General features: G+C 44.9%; 1 protein-coding gene and 1 long non-coding RNA gene across 4 annotated transcripts in view; one reads left to right on the forward strand and one right to left on the reverse strand.

Annotated features, from left to right (window-relative positions):
* Positions 1–579: 579 nt before the first annotated feature.
* Positions 580–13,922, reverse strand: LOC112550148. 3 transcript variants are annotated; one of them, XR_003093806.1, is made up of 5 exons: positions 13,819–13,922; positions 12,347–12,437; positions 5,124–5,362; positions 3,162–3,344; positions 580–1,451 (listed from the first exon to the last, which is right to left on the reverse strand). It is a non-coding gene; the product is annotated as an uncharacterized LOC112550148 (long non-coding RNA). The 3 variants fall into 3 exon arrangements; XR_003093805.1 differs by lacking the exon at positions 13,819–13,922 and having other exon boundaries at positions 580–1,177; positions 1,280–1,451; positions 12,347–12,479; XR_003093804.1 differs by lacking the exon at positions 13,819–13,922 and having other exon boundaries at positions 12,347–12,949.
* The window catches only part of FAM189A2 (family with sequence similarity 189 member A2), a 61,515-nt gene continuing 60,354 nt past the window's right edge, over positions 13,855–15,015 (forward strand). The window contains exon 1 of the mRNA XM_014519461.2: positions 13,855–13,916. The gene's annotated coding sequence lies outside the window, so the exon portion shown is untranslated. The remainder of the gene's footprint in view (positions 13,917–15,015) is intronic.

Below are 15,015 nucleotides of genomic sequence, written 5' to 3' on the forward strand. Positions count from 1 at the left end.
GGTTTGCCCAATCCAGGGGTCATTGACCCTCGTGGGACTTCCCGCCCCCTTGGTGGCTACTGGACAGCATCTGTCAGCCCCAGGGGTCGTCCGCATGTACGTGCAGGTTTGGGAGTCCGTTGATGAATTTTGAATAGGGCTCTGGGAGCAGTTGATCTGGAGATACTCAGCCCAAAAGTTGGTCCCTGGCTTTGATTAACTCAGGCCAGGGCTTCTAGCCCTTGATCAGTGACGTTTAGAGAATTCCCAGTTGTTACATTGTCTTCTATTGAGTTCTTCTGTTGGTTGATCTGCAGCTTCCCAGGTGTTAATTGCTGTGTGCTACCTTGTTACACATTCAATCACTGATTCACTGGCTCTTTCAGGGGCCAGTCTGATACAGAGAAGGACAGTTTGATTCCTGCCCTTGTTAACATTGTTGCAATGTATAACTTACTAAAACACATTTAGTTGAAAGTTGAAAGGTGAGGAGTATAAAATATAAGCTACAAATGCCATGGCACACAAATAGATAAAAATACCAAACTACAAGGGGAGATACAAAGTGCACACACACAAATTTTAAAACACAATTCCTTATCTTAAAGTGAAAGAGAGAGGAAGGAAGAAAAGGTAGAAAAAGAGAAACATATCCAAAGAGGGGAGAGCAAATGCAGGCAAGAGGAAAAGGGGGCTTTCTGCTACAGCAGGACCTTTGCCAGTGCAACATATCCATATGTCTACACAGTTGAAATGCCCCTAGTGCAGGTATATTCTCCATTATTACTTCTTTTCTTTCAGGACATCAATATCTTTAGTTTATAATGAAAAGCTAGGTTGAACTAAGCTAAGCCTATAATTAGGATGCAACAGCTACCATTGGCCATCAAGTACAGAGGTAGGTCTGCTAAGCTGTTGCTAGAGTCTGTGTTCCTCCTCTATACATGCAGACTTCCTTTTCTGCTGCTCACCAGAAACTTTAGTGTTCGGCCCATTGATGCACAGTACATTCCCTGAAATATGGGAATAGATCAGGATACAGTATGCAAAAGTTATTTTATCCAAGCAGAGATGTGCCATCCAGTTGGGTGCAGTGTCCTGCATGCTTGGGCAATGAACTGACTCTACCTTTCTCCTTCCGATCAAAACCTCCACCTAGCAGCATGAGATAGAAGCAGCTATTTTCTCCACCCAAGTGCTGTAGCAGCATTAAAACAAAAGCATTCAAAAGCATGGGTTTGATTATGAGGGGATTGTGATGTGAAAATGTAACTGTCTCCTCTCCATAGCCCCCTCTCACCTTTGGCATTTTCTATGAATTTCATATAATTCCTGGCTTTTCCAGTTACTGCACAGTTCACCGTCATTCCAGGAATTGGGCATCCTTTACCAACAAGTTTAGTTCAGTTCAGAGCTTCAAGTTGCATCACCATCCACCCTCTACCCACCTCTGCTTGGAGCAGCATCCAACCCTGAAAGTGCAAGACAAAAGTAGCTTTATGCTTATCGTTATAACTTCTTTTCTGTCCCACCTCCCAGCAAAGGCATTCAAATCTCACGGTAACAGCATCTGGGTGGATGGATGGGAAACAGTTTTAACAGTCACCTAACAACTTGCCTCTGTCACATGCCTCTAATCTTTCACAGTAGGAATTTGAAGAAAGGTCTGGAAGCTTTTCAGTAGAGAATCCACAGGGTGGACTGACAGAGCTGTATGAAATCTAGTATATCGATCTTTACATACTAGCTGGTCTTGTAGATACTTTTTACAAGTCCATTTTACTTGTCTTCTTTCAGATAACATGAGTCTTATTGTAGATAGCCTACTTATTGAAATGAATGATGTTTAAACATTCACCTGGCCTCTACAGGTCTTGAGTGCCGGTTATATTTAGAAATAGAGATAAAATACAAATGGCCATGCAGAATTACTTTATTTGACCTTGCGAGCAGATTCTCAGCATCTGATGAAGTAAGCCTTTTGCTTACAAAACTTTACAAATGTGAGATTTTTGCTATATGTCTCCAATTTGGTTAATCTATAAACTGCAAGTCTACCCTGCCTTCTGCCTGATGTCAGACTAATAAGGCTCACTACTTCACTAAGCAGATTCCTTACCATTCTAACTGTTGGTATACATTAGTAATTTTTGCTTTGTTGTTCTTTTTTTCTATGCCAGGTTTTATAGTCTTATCCTTGCAAAGAAATCTAGGAAACCCAACCTATTTTTGCAATGCTGAATTTCTTGCAATTATTCAGGTTTTCATTTAAAAGAAAGGGGCCAGGGGAAAGGAAGGAAAAAGAGATTCAGCCAACTTTAGTAAAATTCCTTGAGACAATTCCTCTTATGCAATTATACCAGTAAAACTCTGACATTTTGATAGCTCATCCAGGTTTACACTGATTGGAGATAAAACTTTGGTTCCTTAATACCGAAGCTTGTGAGCTGCTCTGAGATAACAAGTTAATTGGTGATAGCAGCAACACTTCAAGGTAGGGGGAAAAGACTGATAATTGGGTTCTAAGTGTTCTACAGCAGCACAGAGAGCTACTGCTGTGTGTGCAGAGGCTGATGTGGAACAGCAGTGAGGTGCGTGCATTTTTAAGTTTGCATACATATTTGCAGAGGATTGATTTTTAAGGCCCTATCAAACCCTAGCAAATAACCCTGCAGTTCTGAAAACATGGTTATGTTTAGTTGTTTTATAACATGAGTTTATTTGCACCAAGATTAAAACTAAGTTATAACCAGCTGGATTTTTCTGGCCTGTGTAGACGGGAAAAAAAAAATTGTATGGCCACAAACATGTAACACAATATATAATATTGTTAAATATGGTAGGTTATAGCATTGATGTGGACATAAAGGGCATCTAGTAAAAAGAGAAGTGATAGCTTCAGGGTACATCATGACTTTGGAAAGACCAATTGGATCAATATAACCAGAAATCTGGAGATGGAGCAGCAATTTCTACCTTAAATAGGTGAATATATTGTGAAAATTCAGATAGGAAACTTCCATGCTCTTATATAGTTCTCTTTTATAGTTCTTGTTTACAACTTCTTTTGTTGAGTTGTATTTTAAAATGTTCAGAGGATATTTAACATGTAGGGCTCAGATTTCAATTTATTAAAGAATAGGGAGGAAAAAAATCAACTAGCGAGATCTCTACTAACTCACCATTAACAGCAAAAAAGGTAATTCAGTGTTTTTGACTATACACAGAGTAGGCCTGATGTTAGTTACACCCTGCTGGCATTTGTTAGGCCAATAATTGTGAATCCATTGAATTACTAGCAGTGATTCCTTAGATTTGTTTCTTCCATTAGAATCAATGTCTTCAAACTTTCTCAAACTGAAGACCTGATGAGGGGGAAAGAAAAAGGCATCAAATAAGCATACTTATGTCACCAGCTAGCTGAAATCTGTAGTGAGAAAATGTGCAACAATAGAGCAGTTAATCAATGAACTCTACAGCAGAAAAGGTCAGTGTGAACTTAAAGTTACTGCAATGTGGAATAAAAACAGGAATGAAAAGGTGCTGTTTTTGCCAGATGAAAAAATTCCATCTGTTCCTTGGCAGCAGCACTTCTGGGATGGACAGCAAAGTGTTTTTCCCCATCAGGTACAATCATTTGATTTCTTTTACTGCTCATTTCCCATAGGTTATCCACCAGTATGTGTTTTTTCTCTTAGCATAACTCCCTTTTAACCCCCATAATTATTTGTGCATGCACAAACATGCATGAGCGCATGCACCCACACTTTGCATTGGGTTTTAGAATTACTGCTCAATTTTTAAATTCTTGATAAAGAATGTTTATTGCATACTATCACTTAGGTAGTAGATACATCACGGAAAGCATTATACAAACAGTGGGCCAGATTCTTAGCTGGTGGGAACCAGCATGGCTCCATTTACTTCAAGGAATTGATCCATCCAACAATGCTGTTTATGAGAGAGGTTATTATTAGGGCTGTGCAAAGCTTCGGTAGCCAATTTGATTCGAAGGAGATTTGGCCAGATTTGGGGACCATATCTCCAAATCCAAATTGAATTGGGAGGCCAATTAAAAGTTCCAAATTGATTTTGAAGCATCTGAAGCTCCCTGTGCTGCTGCACCTGCATCCTGTGCCCCCCTCCCTGAGTAACGTGCCCCCCACCCCAGCTGGGCAGCTTGTCCCAGCCCCAATCCCTCCCTCTCCCACGCCCCTTTCCTCCCTCCTCCGCCCTCCCCCAACCCCAGCAGATTTACCAGCTGGAGGCAGCTGTGTCAGCTGCCTGTTTAGTCTATGGCCGAATCTCCGAAGCAGCGCCAAATCTTTCTGATTTGGTTGAATCAAATTGGGACACTGATTCAAATCTTCGAATAGAATCACTGTCTTCCAAATTGGCTGAATCCAAGCAAATACTTGCCCCTTTGCACAGGCCTAGTTATTATCAGTGTTCTGCAGGTGGTAAAAAAGAGAGGTGCAGCAGTCCAGCCAGGAAGTCAGTAGCAGAGCTGGGACTGCAACTCAACATTTGCTGACTCCTGCTTTTTTATTGTTTCTCAGGATTAGATGCCAGGGATGACTTATGAAGAAAGCCTGAAACAGCTAGATAGTTATTTAGTCTGGAAATGAGAAGACTGAGGGGAGATTTGGTAACAGTCTTCAAATACCTGAAGGGCTATTATAGAGAGGATAAAGATGGGCTTTTCTCCATGGCCCTAGGGCAGGATTATGTTATAATAGCATCTTAGGCCCTTGTCTTCTTTCTTCTGTATTAAAAAGAGGATAGTAAAAAAAGGCAACTGAGAAACCTCTGAATGTGTGTCTGGGCATGCGCATACATGTGTGCATGTACTTCTGTAATCACTTTGGGTCTGGAAGAGGAAATGGAAATTGGTACAATTGCACATGTGTATGCTGCAGTAGTGGGTGTTTGTGGTGTGTCGACAAGTAAACTGTGGGTTAAACCAAAAGGTAATTCTCTGTTCTGAACTATATTTTGATTGTTGTAATAGTGTCACATGGCTAAGCAGAGATTATGCTGTTATGAATATAATACTTATCTATCATATACCATAACAAACACTACATAATATTAAACTAAAAATCAGGCACTTGAGACTTAGGAGATGCACAGTCTTTACTTACATGATCACATCCTGTTTTTCATGGAAACTGTGCCTCATTCGGTGCTCAGAATGGCTTGTGTCCTGGGGCAAAACCCAGTCTGTGATGTGAAGGACCCTCATTTCCAGTGATAAAACAGCAGTTGGTTAATGCACAGAGGACTGAAGGCAGAAGCCTCACAGTTAAGTGAATGCCCAGGGAATTGCTTCTAATCCTTTCTGTGATGGTTTTCCTTGGTAATACTGAGCAAGTTGCTTATTCTAAATGTTGCATAGATAAAGAGTAGTAGTTAGCCATGTTAGAAGTCAGGCAGAAGGCAGGATAGAGTCATACCTTACACACACACACACACACACACACACACACACACACACACACACAGAGTTTCTGACGATGAAGTAAGCTGCTGCTTACAAAAACTCTTTGCATTATTTACAAATAATGTTGCATATTCCTCATTGTCTGGGTAACCCATTTTAAATACTGCAGTATTGAAGTCAGTAAGTGCCGTGCTCTGAACATCAAGTCTTATGAAAAGATGCATATTCTGAAAAATCAGGTCCTCAGCTTCTCAGAGTGAGTGCCTAAAATGAGTTGACACCTTTGACAATCATCTCTGCACCTTAGTTCCTTGTGTGAAAGGCCTGGGTCATTGCATTGTGTTCTGCTCAGTTTTATCTTCCACAGATATCTTTTATATCTTTTATCTTTTATCTTGATATTTTAGTCTTGTAGCTAAAGCTTTCAAGTAACATGGATGAAACATATTCCACAGCTGCTTTATTTAATGAACCTCTACACCAGGGATGTAACAAATAGGGTTTGTGTGCTGGGCAAACCCTGCAGGAGAGCTGGGTAGGGGCAGGGAAGCACTATGGAGCACTGAAAGGGTGGGTGGGTGGATGGGTGTTCCACCCCTGTGTGGGTTGCCCGTGCCAGCTGTTGCTCCTATGACAGCAATATAGTGCTCGTGCATCAGCTGCTGCTGCAAGAGCAACTCCACGGGGCTACTTCTGTTGCTGGGGTGCTGACTCTGGAATGGGGCCTGATTCTGGTACCCCTCCAAAGATAGTGCCCAGTGCTGATATTACGTTACTGCTATGCTGCCTACAAACACACATACACTCCCCATATGCAGCCGTGTATTGATTCTGTGGGAAAACCAGAGTGTTTTTAAAGGAGCTGTGTCCTCCTGTGCCTCTATTTTTAATCACTGGAAATGATGTGGTTAGAAAAGTGTTCTCCAACATTCCCATACAGTTTGTGGGGGGCAGTGTGTGTCAAACTACATAATTTGCTAAGCCTCAACCTCTCTAATAGCATTTCCCAAGCTGTATATCTGCTTTGGAGTAAGAGCTTGAAATCTGGAATAGGGGCTGCACATATTTCAGGGACATTACTTTTGCTATCTCCATGAAAATTCACTCATATATGGTTAAGTTTATCAGCTTCTGAAAAATCTCAATTCATACCTGGTTAGTAGAAACTTGTGAGAGTTTGGCAGCTACATTCTCTGCAGATTTATTTTATACATTAGGGCTGGACAAATAATTTATATTTTAGTCTTGTAGCTAAACCAGATTTTTAAAGATGTTATGTCAAGTCAACCCTCCAAATTCAAACAAAATGCTTCATTCAAACCAAAGTAAAGCGCAATCCCTTTAGGGACATTTTTACAGCCAATAAAGGAAATATGGATATTAAATGCTAGATTCATGCTATGTAGGCCTGCATGCTGGTGCCTTTTTATAGTATAGTTAGGACAGATGCACTTGAGTGGTGACCTGCAGTTAAATCCCATGATCCAGAACAGGAATTTTCAATAAGACTATTGTGTTATGGACTAGGTTCTCTCAACCTCTCTAGTTCATACAGTATCACTTTGTATAAAATACTTAACTATTCACTGACTGGCTAGAGAATACGTGAGTAAGTGACTTCCTCAGTAGGCCGGTAGTTAAGGCACCTACCTTGTGAAGAAACCTGGGTCCCACTCCTTATTCCAGTGAAAAGTTAATTGTTTCTACAATGTGGAATAGCTTCAAAAGAAACATCCATCCAAAAATATCCTGTAGTCTGATGGCTACCGGGGCATGCTCCAGGAAGCTGGGAGACTTCTGCTCAATTTCCTGCCCTGAATCAGGCAGAGGTGATATGAACCTAGGTTTCTTGCTTGGTATGAGAGTGACCTGATCCTGGACTGTAGGGTGGGTGGGAGGCCACTAGCTCTTTGCCCTTTCTTTTTTTGAATGGCATTTAAAGGTCTGGTAGTGTAGGAGTGATGTAGCTATGATGGTCCAGGAAATATGCAGGAGGCAAGAATTTTTGGGGGTGATATCATTATCTTTTATTGAATCAAATGTACTCTATAGATAGGAGAGAAGAACTTTTGCTGTTCATTGTTCTATCTGCTGCTTTCTTCAAGCTATGTCTGCTTCTTTTGAGGCCTGAGAAAGGGTACCTTGTGCTCAAAAGCTTGTCTAAGATCATTCCCAACTATGCAGTTGCTCTAATAAAAGATATTCCCCCTCCCCCAAATCTTGCCATTCTTATTTAAAGGCATGTTTATATTGCCTCAGTACTGATGCCAAAACTGCCCCTCAGAAACAAGCCCAACTTGTGTCCTCCAATTCCTGCACATACCTCGCACTGAAAAAATGTCATATGGTCACTATTCGAATCTGACACTACCTGAGACTGAGATTCTGAAAGCATGCCTGGGCATACACTAAAAAGTGACTACATGAAATTTTTTGGCAATTGGTATGTTCAGAGCAAGAGCACATAGATGAAGCTTGTTTCTTTGCAGACATCTTGGGATCATTGTAGAGGGGGTATAGGCATAGACATGCTCTAAGTCCCCTTGGAAACCTAACATTAAAAAACTAACATTTTGTTTGGAAAATAGAAATGTAAGTACTAAAGTAAGTCAGTAGAGTTGGACCTTGCAGTTGCTCTTCAACAAAAACAGCAAAGGTCCTTTGGTGATGTAAGCAAAAGAGAACAAAGGAAGACGTGGGAACCCTAGGCAGTGAGAATGCAAAACTGATTAAAGATCATCTAGGTATGGCCCCAAACCTAAATGTACTGTTTGTCTCATTTGTCTCAGTTATCAATGAGGACAGGAACATGGATAAAAGGCTAGATGGCTAATGAGAATGGGAATATAAAAATAGAAATTACTGAAACTAGGGTGGAAATAAAACTCAAAACCCCTCATTCATGAAGTTATTTAGGTGCCTAATTCCCACTGAAATAAACAGTTAAATAGCTCTGTGGGTCTGAGCCAAATGGCTTAATACACTCAAATCGGGAGGGCTTGGTAACCTCTGAAGAAAGGCATAGGAAATCATAGATACAGTGGGTTCATCTACATGTGAGATCAATTTGAGGCAGTAAACTCGGGTACTTATTGTGCCCGAGTTTATTGCTCCTGGGTGTACTGTTTGAACACGTGCCCAGGACCGCAGTGCACTGAGCCAGGTCAGAAAAGCCCCAGCTGGCAGGGAACCCTAGGGGTCAGCTTGCCAGCTCGGGGCTGCTCCGACCTGCCTCAACATGCTGCAGAGGGGCTGGCTGGGGCATGAGGATGCTACAGTGGGGAGGTGGGGCGTGAGGGTGCTACAGCAGGCAGCCCCTACACCAGGGGTGGGCAAAATGTGGCCCGTGGGCCGGATGCAGCCCACCAGGCCATTCTATCTGGCCCACAGGGCCCCTAAAAAATTTAGAAAATTAATAGTGATCTGCCCCTGGCTGCCTGTCATGTGGCCCTCAATGGCTTGCCAAAACTCAGTAAGCGGCCCTCCACCCAAAATAATTGCCCGCCCCTGCCCTATACTGAAGCACCTTGTGACCCAGCCAGCTGCATCAGTCTACACATGCAGTGCTGTGGAGTAAAAAACTCTGCAGCAGGAAAGTACTTGTATTTACATCCTTTACAAGTACTGTTCTGCTGCAGAGTGAATTAGATTCCTCCAGCCTAATAGTGCTGCAAGTGTAGACGTGAGACATTTACTGCAGAGCTAATTAGTCTATTCTGCAGTAGATATCTTGTGCAGACAAGATTAAACTGATTTTGAAGACTAAGTAAATGCAGTTGATTTCACCTATGTGGACTTCAGTAAAGCATATGACATCATGCCACATAAGAAATTATTAATTTGCAGTTAGGAGAAGAATTGTAAGGCAATAAGGAATTGGCTAAAAATGAGATAACAGTGAATAGTGTTGAAAGAAGAAAAGCAGGTTAGACAGGAGGTCTTCAAGTATCAGTCCTAGGGCTGGCTGCTCTTGTTTAATATTTTGCTTAATGAACTTCACACAAAAAGTAAGAGTGTACTGATGAAATTTTCTGATAGCACAAATCTGTGTGTCACTCTCAATACAGAGAGGAGGATTAGGATATCCTACAGGAAGTACTTGATGATCTTAAGGACTGGAGTCATAGAAATGGGATGAAATTCAGTGGTACCAAATGCCAGGTCAGGCAGTTAGAGACTGATAACAAGAATATCCCCTATAAGTGTGGGAGTGAGAGGGGGAGAATTGCATGAACTGAAAATAACTAAGAGAAAAACCTATGTTTAGCAGTTGATTACACAAAAAAGGAAAGGATTTCTTTCAGAAATGTTGAAATAACTGTTTTAACTGTAAAACTTTTCCCTTTATTTTTAATTCAACAGAAACTAATTGCTGATTTTTTTTCAGCTGCGGCTAGTAAAGCGACCAAAACGCTGGCTTGCAGCCATAGATGCTTCTCAAGCAAATCCCGGGACGTCATTCTCCCCTTGTACTTGGCCTTAGTGAGGCCGCAGCTGGAGTCCTGCGTCCAGTTTTGGGCTCCACAATTCAAAAAGGATGTGGAGAAGCTTGAGAGAGTCCAGAGAAGAGCCACGCTCATGATCAGAGGTCAGGGAAGCAGACCCTACGATGACAGGCTGAGAGCCCTGGGGCTCTTTAGCCTGGAAAAGCGCAGGCTCAGGGGTGATCTGATGGCCACCTATAAGTTTATCAGGGGTGACCACCAGCATCTGGGGGAACGTTTGTTCACCAGAGTGCCCCAAGGGATGACGACTAGGTCGAATGGTCATAAACTACTACAAGACCATTTCAGGCTGGACATAAGGAAGAATTTCTTTACTGTCCGAGCCCCCAAGGTCTGGAACAGCCTGCCACCGGAGGTGGTTCAAGCGCCTACATTGAACACCTTCAAGAGCAAACTGGATGCTCATCTTGCTGGGATCCTATGACCCCAGCTGACTTCCTGCCCTTTGGGCAGGGGGCTGGACTCGATGATCTTCCGAGGTCCCTTCCAGCCCTAATGTCTATGAAATCTATGAAGTTTCAGTTAACTCAGAACTGTATAATTCAGGCAGTAAACTATTCACCAAAAAAAATCACGAGCTCCAGTCTTCGTTGAGTATGCTCCACTCCACAATGACAGTCTGAGTAGGCTTTTCCTGCAATTGCTCCTCTGTCAACCGGGGTTCAAAATGACACTAAAAATAAGACCTAAGAGACTGACACTCTCTTCAGTGCTCTCAATGCCTTCCTTACTGTGCCAACCAGAAGACATCTGGGGCTAAATCTGAAGAGGTACTAAGCTGTGAGTCATATCAGCAATGTTATTTCCATGTACCAGGAGCAGGGTGAAAAAAAAAATCAGACAATGGATTGTAAATTATAATCAAAGTCTGGTATCTATGTAGGCAGAACTTATTTTTATATAGTGCCTTTACACTTAAGCTGTTTACAAAGTAGTGACTGAGTTAGGTATTAGGTGTGCAGTGACTGCGCAGTCCAGTGCAGCAGTAGTAGCACTTGGCTCTAGCTCATATACAGAACCTTGAGCATTAGAATGTATTATTGAGAGAGTAAATGTTACCTCAATCCCTGATCTTTGAAAATAGTCCATAGAATAATTATTAACCTATATGGACTTCATTGTGGGTTCAGGACTTGAACAGTGAAGTTATAATGTACTCTTTTCAAGACATCCTTAATTTTCAAATAGGCAGTCAGCAGAGACAGGCAACAAGGGTTTCATCCAAAGGTAAGCATCTCTAGTGCTGCAGCTCCTTCTCTTTTTGGTACTATGCTGTAGGCCTGAGACAACATCCTAGATGAGAACTCTTACTTTTTGCACAGACAAGTGCTGCTAGATGAACCAATGCCACCTTTATGGTGGCACAGAGTACATCTACGTGAGAAGTTTACTGCAGAGCTGCCTAATTAGCTCCACAGTAAATGTCTCTATCTACAGGTGCGCCCCTATTAGGGTGCATGAAACTAATAAACTGTGGAGCAGGCTAGTACTTGTAAATACAAGTACCCTGTAAATACAAGTACCCTGCTGCACAGTTTTTTCATGCTTAGCAGTGCACGTGTAGCTGCTGCCCAGCTGGCTGGGGCATGAAGTTGCTTCAGGGTGGGGGCTGTTGGCTGGCTAGCTCCGCACTGAAGCACCCTTGTGCCCCAGCCAGCCCCTACGTAGCACAGTGAGCCCAGTCGGAGTAGCCCTGGGCTACTGCCAGCTGGGGCTGCTCCGACCAGGCTTGGTGTCCTGCACACAAATGAACTCTGGAGAAATATACTCCAGAGTTTTTTGCTCCTGGGCACACATCCAACTGGTGTGCCTGGGGGCAAAAAAACTCTGAAGCAATAAACTCCAGAGTTTATTCGTGTGTATTAATTGCCTGTGTAGATGTGTCCACATTCTCCTAGATAGGTAAGTTTTCCATATCTGTTATTAACTATTTTTCTAACTCATCTCCAGACTTGCCCAACTTGTTTAAACTTGAGCTGGAACCCATCGTTGAATGAAAGGCCTGGCCTGCACCTGCTCTCTCCCAGCATCTCAACAAGCAGAACTAAAGAACACAAATTCTTGAAGTTCATCTATTACAGTGGTTCTCAAACTTCTGAGTCTCAAGGCACCCCTTGGAAAATGCCAGTTCTCAGCTGTCACTCATTTTTGACTAGAGAAAAAAATAGAGCAAGTCTTCTGTTGCAAAGAACTCAGAAAGATCATTACAGGTTAGAATGTTTTTAATTGCTATTTGAAATCTCTGGCTTTATCTTGTGAATCATGTGTAGGTGTTTGCAGACCTCAAATTTGTATGGCAACCTGCAGTACCCTTAAAAAGATTGCATAGCACCCCACAGCACCGCAACATCCTGTTTGAAAATAATTGGTCTAGTAAATAAGAAACAGCAGAGAAAAGGAGAGGGATGAGCTACTTCACCTGAACGAGAAATCTGCCTCCTGTGCCCCTTGTTCAGACAGCATTACAAAGTGATGCACACACAAATAACTTTCTGCCAAATCTCCTCCTCCTATTGGGAAGAAAGCCAACAATGCGAAATGCAATCCAGTTGCATGCCCCACCCTCCTCCCGGGCTGAGTTATTTTAAAACTTCAAGCTCGCTCTAGATAACAACACTGACCAAAAGAAAAAATGGGGTGGGGGTGGCTGCGAAAGAGAAATAAGGAGGGCAAAACAGAGTGACGCAGAAGAAAGTGTGGCCAACAAAAGCAAAAGCTTATGTAGACTGATCAGTGTTTGCAGCAGCAGCAAAGAGATGTTGGGGGCAAGAACAAATAGCTTGGGGAAGGGGCTGCAAACAGTGGCAGTAAGTGGAACCAGCAAATACTGTTTGTTGGGAGAGTGGAAGTGTAGCATAGGCAGCAAAGAGGGGTTGGTGGTAGGGAGTGGTCAACAGTGGCAGGTGAGGGTTTTGGTCGTGAGGATTGAGTGTGGCAGGTTGGCTAGGGGCAGGTTTGACAGTGAGGACAGAGAATGGCTGGGATGGAGCTAGAGTTCTCTCTCTCTCTCTCTCTCTCTCACACACACACACACACACACACACACACACACACACACACACACACACACACACACACACACACACGGTGTTATTGGGCAGCCTGACACAGGGGGCCACAAGAGAGGTGCTTCAGGGTCTGCACAGTGGAGCGGGGTGTTAAAAGAGCCATCAGGCACAAGGACTGGGCTGCTCCAGAGTTTGGGATATGGGGTTGTGGTAGGGGATACAAGGAAGAGCTTGCATACAATCATATAGAAGTAGGGTGGGAAGGGACCTCCAGAGATCATCTAGTCCAACCCCCTGCCTGAGGCAGGAACATCCCTATCCAAAATATCCCATACAAACTGTAATCTAAGCTCTACGTGACACTACCATCAACCCTGACACAACACTGACCCTAAGAAGAGGGGCAAGACCCTCCAGCCTTAGCCCCAGCAGGAGCATTGGCACAATCCAGTAAAAGTGCCTAGCCTTTAGGGTTACCAAATTTCCAATTCCAAAAAAAGAGGACACCTGTCGTTGGGACACCTGCAGCGCCATGTGTCATGTTTGAGAGGCATTTGGTGGCATGGTGTGCACGTGCGTGTGTGTGTGTGAGGGGGTTATGGAGTGGCCTGACACAGGAGGGCACTGGGGCGGTGCTTAGGGACAGCGGGGGCAAGGGGGAGAACCGAGAGAACATAAGAATTTAGGGAATCCGTGAGTGTTCTGAATAAGGAGAAATGGTGAATAAAAGGGAGAGAGAAGAAAAACTTTTGCTGAATTAAAAAATACTCTTCAGAAATCTCGTCCAGAATAAGGTGACAAGGACTGTCAGCCGTGCACCTATTGTATTTACTCGAATAAAAGATGCTCCTGAATATAAGCTGCCCCCCCTCCCCACCAGTACTTAGCTTCTAGTTCGGACTGCAGAGGGGTGCTCGGAGCCGTGCCTCGCGGGGCTACTCCGGAGGAACAGCTGGCCCGTGGCATCGTGCTGCAGAGGCGGTGTGTGTGTGTGTGTGTGTGTGTGTATACGTGGGGGTTGGGGAGTGTGTATGTGGGGCTGGGGTGGGTGGGTGTGGGGGGGCAGGGAGTGTGTATGTAGGGCCAGTGTGTGTCGGGGGTTGGATGTGAGGGGCTGGTGTGTGTGGGAAGGTGGCGGAATGTGTGTGGGGGGTTGGGGTGTGGGTGTGTGTGTGTGGGGCTGGGGGGTGTGGGTGTGTGTGTGTGGGGCTGGGGGGTGTGGGTGTGTGTGTGTGGGGCTGGGGGGTGTGGGTGTGTGTGTGTGGGGCTGGGGGGTGTGGGTGTGTGTGTGTGGGGCTGGGGGGTGTGGGTGTGTGTGTGTGGGGCTGGGGGGTGTGGGTGTGTGTGTGTGGGGCTGGGGGGTGTGGGTGTGTGTGTGTGGGGCTGGGGGGTGTGGGTGTGTGTGTGTGGGGCTGGGGGGTGTGGGTGTGTGTGTGTGGGGCTGGGGGGTGTGGGTGTGTGTGTGTGGGGCTGGGGGGTGTGGGTGTGTGTGTGTGGGGCTGGGGGGTGTGGGTGTGTGTGTGTGGGGCTGGGGGGTGTGGGTGTGTGTGTGTGGGGCTGGGGGGTGTGGGTGTGTGTGTGTGGGGCTGGGGGGTGTGGGTGTGTGTGTGTGGGGCTGGGGGGTGTGGGTGTGTGTGTGTGGGGCTGGGGGGTGTGGGTGTGTGTGTGTGGGGCTGGGGGGTGTGGGTGTGTGTGTGTGGGGCTGGGGGGTGTGGGTGTGTGTGTGTGGGGCTGGGGGGTGTGGGTGTGTGTGTGTGGGGCTGGGGGGTGTGGGTGTGTGTGTGTGGGGCTGGGGGGTGTGGGTGTGTGTGTGTGGGGCTGGGGGGTGTGGGTGTGTGTGTGTGGGGCTGGGGGGTGTGGGTGTGTGTGTGTGGGGCTGGGGGGTGTGGGTGTGTGTGTGTGGGGCTGGGGGGTGTGGGTGTGTGTGTGTGGGGCTGGGGGGTGTGGGTGTGTGTGTGTGGGGCTGGGGGGTGTGGGTGTGTGTGTGTGGGGCTGGGGGGTGTGGGTGTGTGTGTGTGGGGCTGGGGGGTGTGGGTGTGTGTGTGTGGGGCTGGGGGGTGTGGGTGTGTGTGTGTGGGGC

The sequence above is a fragment of the Alligator sinensis genome, unplaced genomic scaffold (genome assembly GCF_000455745.1).
Source record: "Alligator sinensis unplaced genomic scaffold, ASM45574v1 scaffold308_1, whole genome shotgun sequence".
Taxonomy (NCBI): Eukaryota; Metazoa; Chordata; order Crocodylia; family Alligatoridae; genus Alligator; species Alligator sinensis.